Source organism: Mixophyes fleayi, chromosome 6, assembly GCF_038048845.1.
Source record: "Mixophyes fleayi isolate aMixFle1 chromosome 6, aMixFle1.hap1, whole genome shotgun sequence".
NCBI classification, from domain to species: Eukaryota; Metazoa; Chordata; class Amphibia; order Anura; family Limnodynastidae; genus Mixophyes; species Mixophyes fleayi.
This window is the reverse complement of record NC_134407.1, coordinates 37,374,868-37,395,353: the sequence shown is the minus strand read 5'-3', so window position 1 is coordinate 37,395,353 and position 20,486 is coordinate 37,374,868. Positions and strand designations below refer to the sequence as shown.

The 20,486-nt window shown below is 41.7% G+C and overlaps 1 protein-coding gene across 9 annotated transcripts in view; it reads right to left on the bottom strand.

Annotated features, from left to right (window-relative positions):
- FGFR2 (fibroblast growth factor receptor 2) overlaps nt 1-5,811 on the bottom strand; it is a 69,426-nt gene extending 63,615 nt beyond the window's left edge. For 8 of the 9 annotated variants that reach the window (XM_075216305.1, XM_075216309.1, XM_075216306.1 and 5 more), the window contains exon 1: nt 5,265-5,811. The gene's annotated coding sequence lies outside the window, so the exon portion shown is untranslated. The remainder of the gene's footprint in view (nt 1-5,264) is intronic. The other variant, XM_075216314.1, reaches the window with a different exon arrangement.
- Between the last annotated feature and the right edge of the window lie 14,675 nt (nt 5,812-20,486).

Sequence of the window (20,486 nt, the reverse complement as noted above, 5' to 3'; positions counted from 1 at the left end):
ATATAAACAAACTGACTTAGATTTCATGCAAACACATCCTCTCCCTAATGGGACATAGCACTGGACACCTAAAACCAAACAAAATCCATCTTTATATATTTTCAGTGCTCACATGTGGAAAAAGGACAAATATTCATGCGTACAATATATATATATATATATATATATATATATATATATATATATATATATATATATATATATATATATCACACACACCATGCAATTTCTTATCTGAAAAAATGATATCCAGAGAGTTACAGAAAGGAGTAGAGTACATTATTGTTGCTGCTCAGTGATGTTGTCACACACAATTACTAAGGGGTAAAATTATTAAGCTGCGGGTTTGAAAGAGTGGAGATGTTGCCTATAGCAACCAACCAGATGCGAGTTACCATTTATTTAGTACATTCTACAAAATGACAGCTTGAATCTGATTGGTTGCTAAAGGCAACATCTCCACTTTTTCAAACCCGAAGCTTTATAAATTTTCCCCCTTAATTCTTTCTCCCAACTGTTAAGACTACATACATACTGGTGTTAATCCAGATGTGAAAAGAAGCATTCTACCAAATCAGACAGTACGTATCTGCGTTTGTATGTGCATTTAACTTGTGTTGTGCTTTTTGAACTCTTCTTTTTCCACTCGAAAACATTGAGCACAAAGAGAGTGCAATCAAGGCGCAATGAGGAATGAAACACAAAGGTATATGTAGTGTCAGAATAGCACATTGGTTCATTTTAGTTGCCCATTTTAGGCTCATTACACCAGGAGGCGAATGACTTTTATGCCATCTTTGAGGTCGGTGATGCAACAAAGTTTGCAAAATGCATTTTAAAGGGATAAAGATGAAACATGCATGAGAGCCCTATGTGTGGGTGTTTCAATGCCTTCAGCAGGACTAAACAACAGACATGTGTAAGGTCCTTCTGCATGAAGCAAAGTTCAAACTTCCAATTTGGTATTTAAATATTGCATCAAAATCACATTAAATTTCAGAACATGCACTGGGTCCTATACTTCAAGTATTTAAGGCATGTATGAAGCATAAATGCATGCTTGGGGCTGCTATTCATGTCATACTATAAGGGAAGCTTAAAGGCACTCAGGTCAGCAATTGGACACACCTTTACCCATTTAGAAAACAGCGTCTTTGTATTGTTCTGTTCTAAATAAAATACTGGGTGTATCATTAAAAAGGGCCACTTAATATATAAACTAATAGAAGAACATGTGAATAAACCGCTGTACAAGAGGAGACGTATTTCTTTATAAAGCATCCCGATCATGTTGCAACAAGTGACACTACAAAACAAATTTTAAGATACGAGGTGTGCGTTCACAGGGAAAAAGGCGATTTGCAGCTCTCTGTTATTAAAACACATCTCTGGAGATGGGTAGAAGTTGGGAGTTTGGCTGCAGCTAAAGAGCCATAGGAAAACTGCACTACATCATTGTCCTATGGGCAGCCCAAAATATCTGGAATGCATATGATCTTCTTGTAAAATCACATTATATGAAGCAAGTACATCGGATGACAACACTGATAACAAGTGTCTAAAGCAAAAAGTGTTACATTTGTGTAAAAACATCTCTTTGCAGAGACTAGTTAATGAGAAAGAAAATAAATGATTAATACATTTAAACTGGTTTCATTAATGCATTAGAAGAAGACAAAAGAAAGTCAGTCCACTCCTTATAATGCATTGTTTTCTTTTACTAATGAGATTAGCACAATAAATGTCAGTTGAACAAAACCATTCTTCAACTGCCTTTGTGTAGTGACCCTCATTGTAGCTGTTTACAATACAACTAACTGTCCATTTACAGGTGAGGTAGAATCTAACCATCTGGAGCTTAGATGCAAAAAAAAATGTATACAACATGCTGTCAATGTATAAAAAAAATTCAATTTAAAGGGTCACTAGACCTAAAACAAACAAACAAAAAAGTTAGCAAACAGAAGTATTAATAATATTTACAGAAATAGGTATTATATGTATGCAACACTGTTGAGCGATTGTGATCACTTGTAAGTTGGGTCATTCAGTCACATCCAGCACAAGTGTGAATAGCTAGATGAGAGATGCTTCATTTAGTGCTTGTTCTTTAAAACAAAACAAGAAAGAAACAAAAAGCATCATTACACTTACTGAATATGGTGCAAACAACAGAGCAGTTGCAAAATACAGCACCAATCAGAAATGTTATTTAATATTCTATATTTTCATACACAGGGGTGTGTCGGCAAAATGAACAGGCTTACATTAAAATGACAATTTTCTTGACGCAAGAGTCTAAATTAGTAGCATTTATCTTGTTGATAGATCTAATAATGTTTTAAAAGTACAACAGGTTGTCTTGTAAATTTCACACAACTCCAACATAAATGTTGAGGGATAAGAGAGGCGCCGTCTCATTTTCCGCCTCAGGTAGCAGATTGGCCAGGCACGTCCCTGATCGTACATGAATAAGAGGCAGAATCTGATTGGCTGCTAAGAGTTACGGCAAAAAAAAAAAAAAAAGCCCTTATGTGTTTATATGACCCTGAACTACATCATTAACACCTACTGGTGTGGCAAAAATCACCCCAATAATATCTCCAGAGCTTTCAAAACTGTACACAGTCCAAGAATAGCTACTAGGAACTAGGTCAAGCATAGGCAAACTGAAGCACTCCAGCAGCAACCACATGTAAGGGAATGCCCTTGCAGTTCAAGGTTATTCAGATAGCGTTGTCATTAGGAACCCCAGTTTCTAAAAATATTATATTAGTATACCTACCAACAAAAAGCAATTCATAAAAAGCCTTTATTAAAGCTTACTTCCAGGTCTACAAGGACGTCTCCTTTGAAAGAGCATCTGTCACTGTCCCAGTGAACTGTCCAGAAGTTTGCTCTTTCAGATTGAGAACTGGTCCATTCTAATCACTTCAGCCAGTCATTTTCTATGGTAAGAATACCAATTAGAAGTACATCAGTTTTCATTAAAATAGCACCTTCTTAGACAACTTGTTCCTCTTTAACATAGCTATCCCCAAAGTGCTTTCATGTTAAAAGGGGTTTAACCCCTGCTCCCCCAGTCCTGCTTAAATCCCTAGAAGGCAAAATGCCCTCATCATCTTTAATTATGCTTTGCAAATCCCATATAGAATTTCTCATTTTGGTTCCAAGAAGAGCCGGCCTCCTCCCTCAACACCCCACCATAGATTTTATTTCTAAAGCTTTGCAGAGATCACAAAATACCCCTAATCTACATTTTAATTGGCATTCCATAGAAGTAAGGCTGCCTCTTCTCAGTCACTCACTACTTACAAATCAAGGATCTTTTCCAACCCCCATTAAAAGTTACAATGGAAGCTGAAAGGAACTCCATCTATTACATACACTTCACTATACAAGTTAAGAATGAAAAATTTCACACGAACGTACAACTGCAGATGCCAGCACACAATGTACATTCACCAGCTCGGGCACAATACGCATCTCATACAAAAAGCATCCAGTTTTTCTTCAGCAAAACACTCCGGTTTTAAGGCTTGGCGAGTAGTGATAATTACTTTAATTAGGTAGCACTTTTCCCCCAAACACTTGAGATTCAATCATGAAAGGACCATTTAGAACGCTGTAGGAATCCAAACACAGAACATATTATAACCAAAAGAATTGCTGCAGTTGGCATATGTTACTCAACTCCTGAGGTGTATTCTAATTAAGTCCCTCCAGTATTTAGATTGCAGGTAGGCAACCTGTGGCTCTTTTGTGGCTATTTACAATACTCATGGCCCCCAGTCAATTATTAGCTAGTTGAGAAAGATAGCAATTGTAGTTGAGTTATAGGCAGCCAAATGCAATTGTAGAACATATCAATAAGCACAAATCTCTTCCAGACATATTTCGGTTTACTTTATTAGCTTATATCTACTCAACCCTTTCACGGCCTTAGGGAAAACGTTTGTCTTGGAGTGTAAGTAGTTAACAAAACTGTGATTGCTAACTTTCACTGTACCAGAGAGGAGCCCTTTGTTATAATGAAGAACATAAAAAGGCCTCTGAGGGAGAAAATAGGTTTACACCATACAGGGATGCGACATTCCTAGCAGGCCCCAGACTTGAGTGAAATCCTGCAGTTCTCCCCTACTCACCCCCAGACAGTGTAAATCTGTCACTGGTTAAGACAGTTTTATAACCAGTCAGTCTAACCTATTCAGAGCAAGAAACTTTGAAATGAGGAATGCAATAGTTGGAGCGCCTTACAGCGTTTAACCCATTATATAATAGGCTACGATACAGATAAAAGCACAATATTGGTGGGAAGGGGGATCCAGGACCACATTCCAGCACTAAAATTCAGTAACAATACAATTACACACATACTGGGATGATCTCACCAGAGAAACTTTTTCACAAAACCAATAAAACAAACAAACACAAAAAACTGCTGATGGAGAATTCCTATTAGACCATTGTCAATCACTGTTCTAATCCACAATGAGGTCTGATAACAGTAGTAGGAAGACTGGTAGGTCATACCCAAGAGGTAATGCAGCAGATTAAACACTCTTGTTCATTGTTTTATACACATACTGTAAAGATATTGCTGGTTGGGTAGATAAGCCAATAATAGAAACTTGTTCTCCAGACACTTCCAGCCTGTCCCATAGGATAAACATACACAAAGACAAACCTAGTGAACCAAAGCCTGAGATCTAAAGCAGAGTCCTAATACTATGACAACGCAGGACCTCCCTTTGCCATTGTTCCACTTTTCAGCAATTAAGACTTATATCGCCCACGTGAAACAGACAGTTTCAGATGCACAGGTAGGTTAACCCATCATGTGCCGCATATAACTGTCACTCTCCTCGCTTACAGATTTCTGCGCTACTTATAAAGAGAATTAAACTAAATAATACAAAACAAACTCCAGGAAAACTAAGACCAGACATAAATCCATTAACGCTGTAGGGCACCTTAGCGCTGTGCTACGCATCTGACCCCTTTGCCTTGTTTTTCTTAGTCCTCAAAATGTTTGCCTTATCCAGATTTGAGACTGGCCTTAAACAGCTAACTTCTACAAAGCACATATACACTTTACCAACCGGCATATTGAATCAATGATAGAAAGGTTTAGACCCCATAGTAAATGAAGAATCCCACTAGAATGAGCGACTGAGGGGTGCACAGCAGTTATTTGCGCATGGGATAATTGCGCACATGGTGACATGTAAGACGCAGCAGCGCAAGGGACATTCTGGCATTACCTGGAAAGACTGTGATGTAAAAAGATCCCCCTGCCTTGCAGCAGGCGTGTGCCTGGCAAGACACAACACAGAGGTCTCAGTAACTCTCTGGGGACAGATTCCCGAGTTCAGTTCCAGCAATTTGAAGAAGTAATTCCCTCTCTCAGCACCTCCAAGAAATGGAAAGAAGTGTCCCAGTGAAGACCAGTCCAGTACGTGTAATCCTCATACAACAGGACCCATCAACAACTAGAGAGTGAGGTTCAAAAGAGGGGAAACAGCCAGATCCCCCCCCTCCATCCAGAGTGAATGAGTGAGGTCTGCAAGAGTCCTGTGTTCTCTCCGTGGAGATGCGAGAATGTCTTTAATCTCTGAAAGTAACAATCCAAAATGTTAGTGCGTAAAAATCCAAAGAATCTGTTCGAGCATCCCCAAAGCAGCAATGCACTTGTAATGAAACCAGCAGATCAACACTCATACAAGTATATAAAAAGTTCCCAAAGTGAACATAGACGTTAGGTGCAATCAGTGCAGTTCCCGTGTATGAAAAGCAATGGAAAGTGTATCTGACTTTTTTCCCTCCCCCTCACCCTTCATGCACACTCCCAGCCCCTTCCTCCTCCCTGGGAACTCCCCCTGTCTGAAACCTGAACTTCTAGTCCTCCCCTTGTCCAATCGTATCCCCTTCTCCTTTGGATACCACAAGCAGTCTTTTCTCTCCATCCCTCCCATCCCAATTCCCTCCTCCTTTCTCTGTTCCAGAGTTTGGCACACATCACTGCACAGAGGGATGGTTTGTTTGTATTGGAATTACTATGCTATGTGCGCGCTGGCTCTCTTTTTCCGTCTCTTTCTCTACCTCTCTCCTCTTTCTTCCTTCACTCTACAAATTAATAGCAGATAAATTAGCTGTAGATAAAGCATAATAATGTCACTAGTTGCGTCAGAGCACCAAATATCTGTGATGTCATTTTTATTTCTCTTGCCTACTACCACGTCATTAAGGGCATGGAAGTTAAGGTAACAGCCTGCAAGAAAAGTTAAAGAATTAATTATTATTGTATGTATAATATATGTATTTCTCAGTATTTTATTGTATATCTGGCTTTAAACGTTAGATATACAGTGCAATAGAAATAAACTATAATCGTGTCCTGCAGCCATATCATTTGCTGCAGGTCGTGCTGACCCGTCCACCAGTAAAATGTCCATGGACATATATACAAGTAATGGGGACTGTGGAATAATAGGATGTTGATGTTATATCCTCTCATGTACTTCGTTAAAATACAGGCTGAGAACTCTTATGTGAAAAGTATGTAAATAAGTAAATAATTGCTACTTCCCAGTGATAATGTCATACACACAGTCATGATTACTGACCTCCTCCTACAGTCACTAAGAGGAGCTCTGCTAAAAACTATACCAAGAAGGGACTATAATGGGCAGTGCAATGACAATTTTTAAATGCAATTTACAATATTGTAGGCATGATGCTACAATTTACAGCAGAACCCTATGGGGCATATTTAAGAAAGCACAATAGTGCTCTTACCAGGAAATTAAGGTCCCTCTGTGTCCTCCGCAAATTTATGAAAGGTGCATCGCAGCAGATATCGTGGATATCTGCTGCTTTGCACTCCTTTTCATTTTTGGGAGCAGTCACCATTCAACAGTATGGTGACTGCTCCTGGCCGCAATCTAACAAGTTCCGAAAAAAAGTTTTTTACGGTAACTTGTCTTGATAATGTACGCCAGCTCAAGATTCCAGATTTCAGTGCTGTCAGCTCTGCTCCGAAGAGCAGAGCTGGACAGCGCATGTGTGGAGGGATCACATGATAGTTGCAGAGAGAGAGAGCAGGGATGTCTGTGCACATGCGCAGTTCCAGTGTGAAGACAAATTAAGAGGACCTGGAGGACATCGCGTTCCGAAGAAGCGGGGTAAGTGTGATTTTTTTTTATCACAGAAACAGCAGTTTATCGGAACTGCTGTTTCTGTGATCCATTTTTAATAAATTTGAGAAATAGTTCAATCCTTATCCATGCGATAAGGATTAATAACTATTTTTCATTTTTGCCGATGATTGATAAATGTGCCCCTTTATCTGTAAGTCACAGACGTTCTGGATAATAGATCCCATACCTGTATGTTTGTATAAATTATATTCCTACAGTAAAATGAAAAAGTGGAATGTCACAGAGATATCGCAAGCGCAAATGATGCAACATATTCTTGCACAAGATCATTGTCCTTTATTCTCTAGTTGGATTGCACAGAACATAACATATATAAATAGAACCATTGTTCTCATACATCTTTGCACATATTTATGATTAATATTCAGAGAGACATCTAGTATTAATCAGCAGGAGAGCTCCTCGCCTCCAGGTCCCCACTGACCTACTTATTGTTACACAAGATCCTTATCTGTTACTAACTATAATCTCTACTACTGCTAATCAAATAAGTGTTTATTGTCAGACCGTAAAATAATCCCAACCCTACAGATCTACAGTTACTCCTATGTGACTGGAATCCTAGATGTCCCGTCTCACACCTAAAATATTGCATACACTTTCTTTCATTACTGTTTGGCAAAACTGTTTGCAATTAAACATTTTAAGAAAAAAAAAACACCTAAAAGATTACTAGTCGCTCTGTAATTATTCTACTTTTTACAGACAGAGGGACAGAAAATCCCTGCAGCTTTCTCCTGAAGGGAGAAGAAAGACATATTTATATCATTTGCAAAAAGAACATTTAGAACTACAGCAGACTGGACCAACTATACTAATAAACACAGTCAGGAAGTAAAGCTGTGAGGAGACGTTTAGGGCTCTCTGAATACAACAGAGAAGCGGCATAGCAGAAGATCCCCATACAATTTATTTATCTTGGGATGAAACCAAGGACGTTCCTAGACACAATATGCACTTTGCTCCCCCCTACAGAGCTATTTACATTTTTGGGGCCATGGTGGATAACAGTGCTCTATAGATTGGTTGTAAACATGTAGTGGACTGATACAAAAGTTTCTTTCTTAGAGACCTGATGGATTTGGCACAGGCTACACCAGCATGTATGTAAGCATGGATATGGATTGGGGATGAAATGTCTACACCACAATGTCAACAGTCATAATGTATAAACTGTTATAATGTCGACCAACAAAATGTCTACATGTTCATAACGTCTACACATTGAAAATGTCAACATGTAACGTGTACATACTGTAATAATATCTATAGGGTTGTAATGTCGACATTCAAAATGTCAACATAAATAAATAGATGTACACAAAAAAAACACGCTTAACCTGCCCTGGTGCTGCCAGCCTAGGCTGATAATCGCAAAATCGGGGGGACTAAGAGCGAGAATCTACCAGCTCGTATTGCATCGTGCATGAGGGTATTTTTATTTTGCCAAGCCAAGGATCATCATCATCATTTATTTATATAGCGCCACTAATTCCGCAGCGCTGTACAGAGAACTCATTCACATCAGTCCCTGCCCCATTGGGGCTTACAGTCTAAATTCCCTAATGTAGACACACACTCACACAGACACAGACAGACGAAGAGGGAGATAGACAGACAAACAGAGACTAGGGACAATTTTTGATGGCAGCCAATTAACCTAGCAGTATGTTTTTGGAGTGTGGGAGGAAACCGGAGCACCCGGAGGAAACATACAAACTCCACACAGATAAGGCCATGGTCGGGAATCGAACTCATGACCCCAGTGCTGTGAGGCAGAAGTGCTAACCACTAGGCCACCGTGCAAATGAGAGCCTGGATCTAGGTGAGAAATAAAGAGGGTGAATGAGGGATGTTTTGGGGTATTTTATTTCAACTAAAATAACATTTACACTTATGTCAGTGTTCTATTTCCATTTTTTCTTGGTGCACTACAGGTCTCAGCAGGCCCTGGGTGCCAGGGCATGTTAGCACTTGTGGTTCCCCTAGTGCAAGCATGCCCTGGCTGCTATGGGTTTGCTGGCGCTTGTAGTACTACAAGCGTCAGCACTTAATGGCAGCCTGGGCATGCTGAGGCCTGTAGTACATCAGGGACAAAATAGATTCATAGATTAAAACAATTAAAATGACCCCCCCCACCCACTGCCCCAGGGGTGTAGGAAGAGCCCTAGTGCTATCAGTTGGGGGAGGGGGCATGCTTTTAGTCCCGCTGATTTTGCTAGTACTATCCTAGACTGGCAGCACTAGGGCTGTTTAAGTGGGAGGAATGTTACATGTATTGCCTTTTTTTATTGCTTTTTTTTTGCATTTATTTATGTCCACATTTTGAATGTCAACATTATGACAGTGTATACATTTTACATGTTGACATTTTAAATGTGTAGACATTATAAACATGTAGACATTTTCTTGGGTGACATTATAACAGTGTAGACATTATCACTGTTGACATTCTGCATGTAGACATTTTGACTACACCCCACTGACATGAAGGTGAGAAAACAGAGTACACTTTAGTGTAGTCGGTACATGCTGAACATTGTTGGACAGTATAGATGAGCAAGGAATACTGCATCCTGTTGCCTTTATTTAAAAAGTTGATTGTAATAGCAAAATATTTATATAATATACATAGGGGTGGGGTTTATTAACCTTTTACAGACATAACAGATTACTTGGTATAGATTTATGTACATTACTGAATATGTGAAAATAAAGAGGTTGAAAAATATATAGACAAAACACGTCAAGTGAGATATTTATTATTATTATCCTTATTATTATTATCCTTTATTTGTTAGGCGCCACAAGAGTTCCGCAGCGCCGTACAATGCACAGACGATAGACAGTACAGGGTAAAACATTACTGAGCAGTGAACAAAAATACCAACACTTCAGAAGCTCCAAGCAGGCTAATGCAGAAAAGACGGAGCAGAAGAGTAGGTAAGGACACAGGAGGGAAGAGGGCTCTGCTCAAATGAGCTTACATCCTAAGGGAGGGTGAACAAAACTCAGGTACAAAAGGGGCCAGTTGATGTAAAGGAGAGAAGAGGGGACGGGACTCGGGAGGATGGAGGGAAGAGCGGGTTAGGTGGAAGGGTGGTAGGCTTTGAGGAACAGGTGGGTTTTCAGTGCCCGTTTGAAGGAGCTTAGAGTGGGAGAGAGACGGACGGAGCGAGGGAGGTCATTCCAGTGAAGGGGGGCTGCCCGGGAGAAGTCTTGGATTCTGGAGTGGGAAGAGGTAATCAGAGAGGAGGAGAGGTGATAGTCATTGGCCGAGCGCAGGGAGCGGGCAGGAGTGTGAATGGAGAAGAGGTTGGAGATGTAAGGGGCAGTAGACTGGGAGAGTGCCTTGTATGTGGTGGTCAGGAGTTTGAAGATGATTCTGTAGGGGATGGGGAGCCAGTGTAGGGCAAGGCAGAGAGGGGAAGCGGAGGAGGAGCGGTGAGAGAGGAAGATGAGTCTGGCAGCCGCGTTCAGAATAGAGCGGAGGGGGGCGAATGTGGGGGGTAAAGGAGAGAGAGGAGTCGAAGGTAACGCCCAGGCAGCGAAGTTGGGTGACAGAGGAGATGGAGGTGTTGTTGACAGTGATAGAGAGGTCATGGTGGAAGGGGAGCCTGGGGGGAGGAAAGACAATTATTTCAGTTTTAGAGATGTTAATTTTAAGAAAGCGCAAGGACATCCAGGAGGAGATTGCCGAGAGGCAGTCGGAAACACGAGAGAGAAGGGAGGGGGAAAGATCAAGCGAGGAGATGTAGAGTTGGATGTCGTCAGCGTAAAGGTGATACTGAAGACCGAAGGAGGAGATGAGAGCACCAAGCGAGGAGGTATAGAGCGAAAAAAGAAGAGGGCCGAGAACAGAGCCCTGAGGGACTCCAACAGGAAGAGGGGAGGGGGTGGAGGAGGAGCCAGACGTGGATACCAAGAAGGAGCGGTTCGCGAGGTATGAGGTGAACCAGGCGAGGACAGAACCAGATAGGCCAAGAGAGAGAAGAGTTTGTAGCAGGAGGGGGTGGTCAACGGTGTCGAAGGCCGCAGAGGGGTCGAGGAGGATGAGTAGGGAGAAGTGACCCTTGGATTTGGCTAATAAGAGATCGTTGGTAACTTTGGCCAGGGCAGTTTCAGCAAGGCCATATGATCAGATTCACGTTTCATTTTGCGTTATTCCTGCATTACCCTTTTTAATACAGATCAGGTCATACCTTGTTGTATCCACGTCTCCGATGACGGACTTGATCCGAGACGGGCGATATCCCGGTGGCTTGGTTTATCAGCATGCACGCCCTCTCTGCCTGTTATTATAAGGGAGCATTCATTTGGTATTGTTTATACTTTCACAGCGTTATCATACATGATATACTGAGGCCCCTATTTTCATTTTTCAGCAATTACAACCTGAAAGTTCTTCTTTCTATCTTGACTGTATAAAGTCTAGCTGTGTATATAAAGCGGAGCAGCTGCAAGTCACAGCAGACCATTTAGATTACAATGTGCTGGGTATGAGGAGATTAAAGACTCCAAAGCAGATGTCTGAAGAGCACTCCCCAAATCCAGTTATCTTCACAGTGAGAGACTGCAGGCAAGACAGACATCGGGCGCTAAGCTGTTCAAACAGTCGTTTTGCCTGGTCCAAATCCATTGGGGATTGATTGGATGTTGATCATGCTGTCTGGAAAATGACTGTATCAGTATGTGTGTACGATCATTGAACATAGGCACGCTAGCCGATCAATTGGACCAACCACGTACTAAGTATACTAATTTTATTAACATGAAACAAATACACTTAATAATTCCTTACCATTAGAGGGTATTTTTATTTTAATAACAGTTTCATTTCTGTCAACAAAGCTTGGCCTGGTTAGCAGAGAAATATTTGTTAGTGGCCTGTTTATAACAGTGTTCAGTGATGCTATGATATTCTAGAGAACTTATCAGGAATAATTACAAATCAATTAAAGGATTACTGGCTCATCAGCTGGCTGCACATTCTACAATACTGGACACATTTACAATGTGTGAGATAAACATGATGCTCGATAATGATCTGATTGTAAGCATTCGTTTTCAACCATTGCCATAAATATGACAGCTCTAACAATCCCCCATATGGTCAAGAATTGGCAAATAGAGCACCGATCCCAGCAACACAATCGGCTCATATTTGTTCAGCTTTAGGAAAAAAATACATAAGAAGAGTTATCATGTAAAGTAAAACATTGCAACTCAAAGTTCTTACAGATGCATAGTTTAGATCAGCAAGGCCATAATTTTATCCACAGTAAGATAATCCTCTATGGCAGCGATGGACAACCATACACTTCAAGGGCGATGTGTGTGGTCCTCTAATCTTATAAATAAGTTAAAACAATATATTTAATCAAAGAAAAAGATCCACGTTCCTTTTGGAATAGATCCCGTATGTACTTAATAAAAACAAACCTTCAGATTACCCCAAATACGAATCAAACCTCCCACTCACACCTGTCAGGCGCCGTCCCGCACTCTTAGCTGGTGCCGGAACGGACGCCTGCTCCGTAGCTCGTCCCGTTGCATCACTTCCGGTGAACAAGACTGCGCCCGAACATCGCGTCTCCATTGCCTACTGAGCAGCTTCCTGTCAGCTGACAACCAGACGCGCCGGAAACTGACACAGGCGGCCGTCCCGAGGAGACAGCGGGGCGGCGCCTGACAGTAGCTACCTGGGAGAACCGCGACCGACACGTCTCAGCGGCTAAGTCCTAAACTCCTTGCAGGGTTCCCTGGTGAAGACCTGGGGCGTGGTTAGACTCCGCACCTCCTTGCGTAGCAGCGCAAATACCAGCAGGTAAGGCCTTCCAACTACCTTGTTCGTGACAACCCCATATGCCCTTTCCTACCACTTAAACGCCGTTCAGCTACCTCACCCCTCATATTTCCCATGTCCCTAAGACTTCACACAAAAGATTCCTCAAACCCCCCTCTCACCAGCCACTAGGCGTAGCAGCAACCCACAACTAATCTAATGACTAATGAAACCCTGCCTAAAAATGCCTTGCCTTGCTTTAATGAAGTATATAGGAATTATGCAGCTCTTTTTCAAGAAAAAAGGTGAGGGACCTTATAGTGGAGGCTGCACATCCCTTCTCAGATCTCACATGTACTGCTGGTGCTGCATTGTGGGAGGAGGTCATGTGATGTGAAAGTTGGCTGCTCAGTCAAATAAAGTTCAATCCTATTCTCTCACGGAGTGAAGCTTGGAGTGGCATTAAGCAAAAAATAAGAGCTAGGGTCAATTGGGCTTAAAACAGAGTGATAGGTATAAAGCAGGAAGGATCTGAGGGCCACAGGTGAAAGCTCGGCAAGCTGCAGATGACCCTTGGACTGCTCATCACAGAGGGGCTCTAAGGCCTCTACAGTACTTAGCAGCTTCCCAGTGTGGGTGAACCACCAAATACAGGTATTATATTTTCTGCCCTCAGTTGCTATAGCATCAGAGTTCATGTCCCAGCAGCCACCAAATGCATTTGTTTACTGCCAGGAGAAACTGTGGGTGACTATTTAGTAAGCGAAAATGCTGCTGGCCCCAAATCTGACACCAGCAGCATTTTGGCCATGTTTCTTTTAAATCTAAATAAGCTTTATTGGCATTGCAGAATACATTTTTGTGATGCCAAAGCATTCATGGGAAAAGAAAAGGGTTACGTTATAAATACAAAAAGGGTATGGGGTCGTTATCAGCTCACTCCAAATCTCTGGGTCATAAATTCTGCCTAGAAATGCAGCGTGACTTTAAATGCAGAGTGATTGACAGGTTCAATGTCCCAGCAGCTAATACTGCTCCATTATACAAACTGCTACAACTTACTAGTCTAATTTTCATTACTACTCCCCACATTTGCAGTATACATGTTTAAAAAAAAAAGGTCAGGAGAGGGGTGTGGTTTTGAAGCTGAATGGAGCAGACACAGATTTACATCGTACCGGCGTTACCCCGAGTTTACTGGCACAGAGGAATCTCAGATGAACTGTGCTGGTACTGCCTCGCAGTTCTGGCAGAAACTGAGTACATTTTTCATTGAAATCTACCTTACCTCTCTTCCAGTCTTTCCCGCCAAGAGGATCAAGAAGGGAAAGCCATTTTGACTTCTGTATACAGTAGATTTCCATATCATATAAACTTTATAGCACTACCTGCCTCAATGACTGCACTCTCACTGCCTCTCTATTATCTCATGTTAGCTGACACCTTGAATGATTATCAAACCTCATTTTAACATCTAACTGGGGCACATGTAAACATCAAATAATTAGAACCCAGCGTGAGTGCAGCCCCCACATATTATGCGAAGTCCCCTTAACTGTACCAGCGCAAGTGGGCAACTACAGCTCCCACTCTCAATGCCCCCCCTAACCAGGCATACCACTGACTCACCCCTACTAGCCCTACACCCCTACATTGCCCCTGTCTCATTGGTGTGCCCCCAAATGTGGTTCCATTGCAACTATCTAGCGACCTTCTGTAAAAGGGAGCCAACACTATATACCCTGAGGCCTTTGATTGTGACACTTGATGGTGCTCACTTATTAAGATTCCTGTCAGACTTTGTATAGTGCCACACACATTAGTGTTCTTCAGTGAAAATTATTTCCTGTATACCAACTTGTCATCAAGGAAAGATGTAATTGTTGTATAATCTTTGTAAGTCTCTACGTTATACAACTACCAGGCCCTATCTAGGAAGGCCCACAGGGCTTGTTTTTAAAACCTTCATGAAATAAGCCACCTAGTCAATGGAGGACTTCCAACATCTTACGCTAACGAGATATGATCTGATACTCGGCAAAAGGTGTTTAAATTGTATTCTCAATGAGGAAGGACAAAAAGGGGTCAACCAAGAAAGCCACAAATAATTCTAAAATGCTTCCCACACAGTCAGATCTGCTTCAAGTCCTCACTAGACCAAACTCTTTTTGTCAGTGTGTACATACATGCCTTGTGTGTCTCCTGGTTCACCCACTATCTCATAGACATAAACTTCTAACGTCTCCTACTCCGATTAATGGAGATTTGGGAGAAATCGTCTTGATACCTTACCAAGGAAACAAGATAGCCAAGACCTTGAACAGAGGCTTCAAGTTGGCCTCACATCTCAACTTGTTACTCTCCAATCAGACCTCACTCAAGTTACATCCAGGGTCTCCACACTGGAGAACACTCAAGAGCAACAATCTGACCTTCTCTGGAGAGATACAGTTGACAACCAGGCAAAAGAAATGTGTGAAATGAAGAGAGGCATAGAAGATCTAGATAATCGTGTCAGATGCAATAACCTGACAGTAGGGTCCCTGAGGCAATCCCCCTCAAGGTATTGTTGATGTTCTAACAAAAATATTTAATGAAATATTAGATATCAACCCCAACAACCTCATAATGTTCGATAGGGCACATAGGTGCTGAGGCCAAAAAGCCTTCAGAAGGAGCAACCACGAGACATTATTTGCTGCCTCCATTACTACAGGAAGAGATCATGCAAAAGGCCAGAAGACTTTGGTCATAGAGTTCAACGGACATAGAATACAGATCTTTCAAGATCTGTCTTGGCAGACAACCCAATAATGTTGCCTCTTACGTCCACTAACTGACGCTCTCAAGAACCAAAATATTAGGTTCCGTTGGGGCTTCTTCCTGAGTGTTCAGGACTCACACAACGGTAAATCAACAATTGTGCAACCCAGTGGACTTTTACATGTTCTACGAGACACTTGGCTTACAGAAGATTTCTCTCCCAGACTGGTTCAAAGTAGGCGTTTATCTTGACTCTCCTCCGTTGCCTCAACGTGAAGAATAACTAACCAATAGGAGGCTCAAAAGAAAGTCGAAGCACGTGGCTACCCAAGAAATTCCCAAGTGTCAACTGATTCACTTGATTGCCGTGCTTACTTAGTTATTACGTGATGTCTACATTTTTCTATTGCCTTATTGGAATTAGTTTATTAGACCGTTTACTTACACCAGTTGGCTATATATGCCCTATGGTTTCTAAATTATGCTTCTTTAAATGTTATCTTGCTAGTTTTATCACCCAATAGGAATATGATAATGTTATATTTACATGTTAGCAAGCAATTAGTTTATGCTTATCATCCTTCGTTCTCAATAAGTTTCACCCTCTGCTAAGCTGTACTCATTATGCTTTTGTTATTACACACAGTATAAAACATTTATCATGTTATTTATTGATTTTATTGATGCTTATTATTCTACCCCAATTACCAATCCCGCTCACCCAACTTTTGTATATGACGAACATTGAGCCCACCATGTTACTTCAAGCAAGAGATACCTTCATTAAATTTCCATTTACATGGTGTTTGCGCGTTTTACTTGCCATTCCCTTTGTTTGCCCCATCTTTCTTTCTCTCCTCTCCAACCCCCCCTTCCCCACCACCCAACCACCACCACACACACACACACACACACACACACACACACTTGTTTCTGTCTCCTCCCCAAGATTACTGGATGTCATGCATCGGCATTGAGAAGGAGAGAACCTAAGCCTTCATAGTAGTCACAGCAAAGAATGTCCTCATCATTTTCCCCTCCATGATGGCCTCCGCTACAGGTAATTTGAAAATTATTTCTACTCATGTTAAAGGGTTTAATATTCCTAAGAAACACTATTGATTACTTCAATAGGAAAAAATTGACATAGCCTTTCCCCACTGAAACCCATTTAAAAATCAATGCCCCTTCTTTGAATAATCACCATTACCTCCAGGTATACCTCCAGGTATACTGTAGTAATAACACTGAGGGGAAATCGTAGGGAGTGGCAATCATTTTTTCAAACCGCCTTATGTCCCGAACCTTGGCTGGCCTTCTTTCCTATCCCATGTGTTAGACCGGATTGCACTCCAGCAGGAAAGCGTTTTAATAGTTGGAGGAGACTTTAATTGGGCTTTTGATCGACTAGTAGAATCCTGAAGTTCAGCAAATAGTGTATCCCACTGGGATGCCAGAAAGGCGAGACGAGTGTTCCATGACCACCAGCTGGCTGACACTTGAAGACTCACCCATTCAGATGTTAAACATTACACTTTTTTCTCACATGCACATTCCATGTATAGTAGAATTTACTATTTCTTTATAGGACATAGACACCTTTGTCTTCTGTCAGATGACAAGATAAGACAAATGACATGGTCCAATCATGCACCAATTTACATCAATATATCTATAGTTAACCTTCCTCGTCGAGACTGAACATGGCCTCTTAATGAATCACTTCTGCAAGATACTTATTGTAAATCTCAATTGGAAGAAGTCATCGCAGAATACTCTTCTCTTAATGATAATGGTGAAACTTCCAAAATTACTGTGTGGGTGGCTCATAAATGTGTAATAAGTGAAAAGTGTATACAGTTGGGTTCATTCCTCAAGAAGCAATAAGAGGTTCTACTCTTAAAAATCAAAAATCTTGAGTTGAAACATAAAGACAACATATCCGTGTCAGTATGTAAGGAATTGAGGGAGCCAAGGGCGACCCTGTATAAACTATTGGACGACAGAATGAAATTAGTCTTTCGAAAATGTTGAAATAGATTTCCGTTGGGGCAACAATCTGGGTAAATTGTTAGCTAGGGCTCTCAGAGCTCATAGATCTTTAACATCCATTCAATTAAAGATTTATCTGGTGGACTACATTACTTGGACAGTGAGATTTCTAAGGTATTTGATTTGTATTATACTAAACTACATAATATCTTAGCCCCTAGCACTCAGGACTGCCTCCAAATGAGAAAAAATAAAATTACCCAATATCTCCAAGAGTGCGGTTTACCCCAGATTCTGGAGGAGATGCATTTGACTCTAACTTTTTACATTTCACAAATTGGAAAACACCATTAAATCATCACCCCATGGTAAGAGTCCTGGTTTGAATGGATTACCTATATCCGATTATAGAAGGAGATGAAAGACGGGTGCCCATGTGCGAGCCAAGATGGCGGTCACCATCAGAAAACAGGAACCGTCACCGCTGCCAGATAGCCTGATGGAGGAGGCCTGACTTTCGCATCGGACCAAGGTAATAGTGGCGGAGTGTCCGGCGCATTACACAGGGTCAGCAAGGAGGTCAGGAATTTTGCAGGCATGGACGGCCTAACAATAGATTTAGTCCTGGAAAAGGATGAGTGGAGGAGGGTTGAGTTTATTGCCCCCATCAACAGGAGTCAGGCAACCAATCTATAGTCTTCAGGAGATCCACTACAACCAGGCTCGAGGAACCAATGAAGGGTGCAAGACTAGACAGATTGCCTAGTAAGATCCTTACCTCAGTTAAGGCAGCATCTGCTAGAATTGCAGAGGATGTTGTTTCCATACAGCTCAGTCCTGTTGGATTGTCCGCAGTCATAAAGGGGGTAGTCTTGATTGGTTAAAGTGCTGGGGCCTGGTTTACCAACCTCTTGGTCTAAGTGTAAAAAAGTGTAAAGTATATGGTATAATATCATTCATTTCTAGTGATGTATGTTTGCACTTGAAGGAACATGATTTATAAGGGTTGTGTGAGCCAAAACACACCATTAATAATACAATTTTGCTTGTTTATGTGAGATGTCTGTCCCTGCTGTGTTCCTGCAACCAACAGATTAAAGAACACACTTTAATCCATCCCACGGCTGTCCTGTGTTGAGACTGACATCCTGAGTCAGCACGGTGTCAGCCAGCCAATAGTTCTGATCAAAAGTAATGTATCAGGAAGGATTCAGCCAGAGCAGAAAGCAAAGTGGTGCTGTAGCAGGTATACATTGCCCAAAAAATGTGAGATGTTCCAGGTGCTAGTGAAGGAGCTTAGGGGTAACAGTTCAATACTCTCTAACAACTGGGAAAACCATGTTGGTGTGCAGTTGACATATTCTGTGAGTTGTTGGTTTGGCCAAGCAGCACCAGTAAGAGTGTTCAATGACATCCTGCCAAGTCTCATAAAGCGTGGTGGAGCAAGGTGACACAGTAAGTCCATCCCAGCTATAGCCAGCAGACAGCAGTAGGATAAACCCAGCTAGCTGTCCAGAGACTACAGTTTTGGGAGAGCCAAGTTAACCAAAAGAGGAGTAACTCCAGCACAGGTCGATGCACCAGATCTTCATCTATGTCAGGATGTCCAAGGAGGAGGAACCACGTCACCAGCACCAGCTTGTTCCTACATTGATGAAAAAAGAGATAAGGAGGACATTCCTTATGATATCCCATTGCAAACAGGGGTTGTTCCCACTTCTAGTAATACAGTGGAGTGACCCAGTGGAAGAGTTACTTGTGTTGGAAAAGGACTGTAACAAAACATGTGGAATCACCTGCAGCTGGTCCAAGTGGGACCTCTGTAGAGAGAAGGACGGAGAAACTAGTAGCCTCAGTTAATGTGTTAAGCCTTATTGACCATGCTGCTGTATTGCACTGATGCATTGCCAAAGTTCCTGTGACAAAGTCCACCAAAAAGTACCCAAGGCTGGGGTATCGACGGCAGAGTCAGTCAGGAATGTTGCAGTCATAGAAGTCTCCCAATAGATTATGTCTCGGGAAAGAATCCTGTACGAGGGATGTGGGTGGAGTTTGCTGCCCCCATCACCAGAAGTCAAGCAATCAAACTACAGTCTCAAGGCTTCAGAAACGATTCAACCAGCCCCAAGTAACCAGCACACAGTACTAGACTGGTAAACAAGACCGGCCGGATTACCCAGAAAGACCGTTACCTTAGGAGAGGCACCACTCTCTAGTAGTGCAGGGAATGTTGTAGTAATTAGAAGCTGCAGTCAGGAGTCAGGGAAAGCACAGCTCTTTTATCCATCTCTGGAAGGCATGGAGTTGGGAAGTGTGACCTGACATACAGGTGCACAAGGTAGCTGGCATTGGAAATACTGAAAGGTTCCTGGTAAGTGCTCCAGTAGTGGGTGCACCAGACCACTAGAAGGTCTATATTGTACATAATGATATATCCCTGTACAGACTTGGAGCAATGTTATGAAGGTCCTGACGGCAGAAACAACAACATACAGAGGGGCCAATTCAATTGTGCTGAGAATAACGCGGCGTTAGCAGTTTTACCGTTAATATGGTAAAACTGCTCATAATTACCCTTAAAAAGATAATTTCAACGGTGGATTTTTACTTGCGGCTCCCTGAGCTGTGAGATGAAATCCAGGCTAAAATAAATTACTGTATTAACGGTAATACTGTTAACGCTGCTCTATTCGCGGCAGAATTGAATGAGCCCCAGAATATCTTAA